The 3,457-nt window shown below is 39.1% G+C and overlaps 1 pseudogene; it reads right to left on the bottom strand.

The window, feature by feature from the left end:
- Window positions 1-2,757: 2,757 nt before the first annotated feature.
- LOC134334031 (U2 spliceosomal RNA) lies at window positions 2,758-2,923 on the bottom strand (annotated as a pseudogene).
- Between the last annotated feature and the right edge of the window lie 534 nt (window positions 2,924-3,457).

Here is a 3,457-nt window from a genome sequence, read left to right on the forward strand (position 1 = left end):
AATGAAACATTTATTATGTTTAAAATTGACTAAGAATTTTAGGCTAGCTTGTCTGGTGCATCAGCGGTGCAACTAGTTCTGCCACCACTAACACTTATTTGGTGGTATTTTACAAAATCAAAGCTGCACACAATTAAAGCTAGCAAGTGTCCATTCTAGAATATTTACAGTCGAGACAGAAAGTCTGCACACCCCTTTCACCTTCTCCATGTTTTATTACGTTACAGATTCATTCTACAGTATAATAGACAGGGTTTAGAAAATATGCAATTTTATTTTACTGACAAAGAGTATATATAGTGGCATATCTGTACACACCCTAAGCCTAATACTTCATTGATGCACCTTTGGCAGCAATTGCAGCTTCAAGGTGTCTTGGGAAAGAAGCTACGAGCTTGGCACACTTGTTTCTGGACATTTTGCCCATTCCTCTTCGCATATCCTTGCAAGCTCCGTCAGGTTGGATGGGGAGCGTCACAGCCATGTTCAGCTCCTTCCACAGATGTTCGATTGGATTCAGGTCTGGGTTCTGGCTGGGCCACTCAAGGACATTCACAGACTTTCCCTAAGCCTCTTGTTTGTTCTCTTGGCTGTGTGCTTCGGGTCGTTGTCATGTTGGATGGTAAACCTTCGCTTCAGTCTGAGGTCCAGAGCGCTCTGGCCACTGTGCTTCAGATCCTGATAATTCCTTTGACCCCATGGCTTGGAGTTTGCTCCGATATGCACTGTCAACTGTGGAACCTTATATAGGCAGGTGTTGGCAATCCCCAATCATGTCCAATCAATTGAATTTATTACAGGTGGACTCCAATTAAATTGTAGAAACATCTCAAGCAGAATCAGTGAAAACAAAATGCACCTCAGCTCACTTTTGGGTGTCATATCAAAGGGTGTGCACATTGTGTACATTTCAATTTGTAATAAATTAGCACAAATGTCTAAAAACCTGCTTTCACTTTGTCATTGTGGGCTATTTTGTGTAGAATTTCAAAAAATGAAGTCAGTCTATTATAGAATGAGTCTGTAATCTAATCTAATGAGTCTGTAATTCTGACATGACTGTAGTTATTATAAAATTAATTTTTGTTCTAGCTTAAGGCTCATTATTATTTATTTGTAAAGAGAAGTAATTCATTATTAATTAGTAGCAATTAGTAAAAAGTACTAGTTTTAGTATATGTCAATGACTGCCGTGAGGGTCTGCTTACACCTGTAAAGCATATGGAGCTAATTTGAAAGTCTCAGCACTGGGCGGAACTGTAAGTCCCTGGGTTAGTATAACTTGCTCCACATCACTCGTGAGGCACTTTTATGAAGGATGTAGCGTGTGGTGAATTTAGTTTTTGAGGGACTACTGATATTTAGATGGTCAAATGCATTGCCTTAAAAATAATACACCTTCAAGGGTACTGTGACCAAGTATACTTTGTTTTTACAGCTAGTCTCAAAATCTGCATTTTTCATTCACTGGTCCTGGAGAGGACATATATCAATCTTAATGCCTAAGAAAGGCCGTAAGATCATACGGTACTGCACCCACCCAGCACATGACTTGTTTGCCCAGCTCCCATCTGGAAACCGTTTTAGGAGCATTCAGTCAAGGACAAACAGACTAAAAAACAGTTTTTATTTGCAGGCTGTCAGGTTTCTGAATGGACTAAAGGTCACAGCTTGACCATTAACATAAAGCCACCTCAGTCACTGATATGCTACACTATGTATAATAAACATCACCTTATGTTCCTTTAAAACCTGCTGCTATTTCACATGTCTGTAAATATAATAATGCAAAATTACACAACTAGCTACAGCTTTTCTTATTCATTTAATTTTCATTCATATCTTTTATGGAATCTCTCAATTCTAATCTTAAAGGAGTCACAGACCTGGTTGGACATCCACACAATCACAATTGGTCATGTTTAATTTAGGCAAGGTCAGACAGGGTCTCCTCCCGCTGTTCCTGCGATATAAAAACTCCGGGATGGATGGATGGATAGATAGATCTCAGCAGACCCCAGACCTGGCTGGACAGCCACACAAACACAGTTGGTCATGTTTCAGTTAGGGAAGGACCGGGTTTCCTCCTGCTGTTCCTGCAATATACTAACCTTAGGGAATGGACTGAGCACCAGGTAGGTAGGTAGAAAGATGGATGGATGGATGGATGGATGGATGGATGGATGGATGGATGGATGGATTAGATAGATAGATAGATAGATAGATAGATAGATAGATAGATAGATAGATAGATAGATAGATAGATAGATAGATAGATAGATAGATAGATAGATAGATAGATAGATAGATAGATAGATAGATAGATAGATAGATAGATAGATAGATAGATAGATAGATAGATAGATAGATAGATAGATAGATAGATAGATAGAATCTCTCAAGTTTGAATCTCTGCAAAGCCACTGACCTGGCTGGACATGTACACAAACACAGTTGGTCATGTTTGAGTTAGGGAAGGACAGGGTTTCCTCCCGCTGTTCCTGGTAGATAGATAGATAAATAAAGACAGACAGACAGAAGGATAGATAGATAGATAGATAGATAGATAGATAGATAGATAGATAGATAGATAGATAGATAGATAGATAGATAGATAGATAGATAGATAGATAGATAGATAGATAGATAGATAGATAGATAGATAGATAGATAGATAGATAGATAGGTAGGTAGGTAGGTAGGTAGGTAGGTAGGTAAGGTAGGTAGGTAGATAATAAAGTGGTGAAAAAGTGGATTATGGATTGTTCCAGTAGATTGCAATACTAGGTTGATAAGCTCCTATTCCATCTCCCTGTTCTGAAAATCAATTTAATATATGGTCCCCGGGTAGGGGACATATCAGATATTACACTGATAAGAACAGGTACTACACTTGATGTTAGCCAAAAGGCAGATAAGAGAAGGTACCAAGGTAGGGCAATACAGCTTTGTGTGGGAACCCAACACTGGCATGTGATAAGAAGCGCCTGCAGATTGGACACTTGTAAATAAGGATGTTGGTGATCCGGCTCTCACATAAGCCAGGTAACACCATTAGAGCATCATTTAGTTGAATCAGATGATTCTTAGCCACATGGACTGGTGTGTTTGGTCATAGTGAGATTTAAATGAATGCAAGGTGCATTTTTTCTGATTTCTAACCCTAGATTTGACCTCAAATCCATAAATGGAATTTCCTATATATTTCTACATAGTACAAAACACAGTGCAAGCAATTACATTTCTCTAGGATATTCCGATTAACCAGGAGGGACTCATCACATCTTTTTAAATGTACTTCTCAATGACATTTCTATTTTAAAAAGCTGCAGACGCTCTTCAATTGCACCTGGACACTCTGTTAATGACAGCTGCTCTAAACATTGCCAGTCGGGTACCGTCACCAGCCCACACTTCCTTAACTGGACATGTTTGGGGGTTTGAGAGGGAGAAGGAG

This window comes from Trichomycterus rosablanca, chromosome 19 (genome assembly GCF_030014385.1).
Source record: "Trichomycterus rosablanca isolate fTriRos1 chromosome 19, fTriRos1.hap1, whole genome shotgun sequence".
NCBI lineage: Eukaryota > Metazoa > Chordata > Actinopteri > Siluriformes > Trichomycteridae > Trichomycterus > Trichomycterus rosablanca.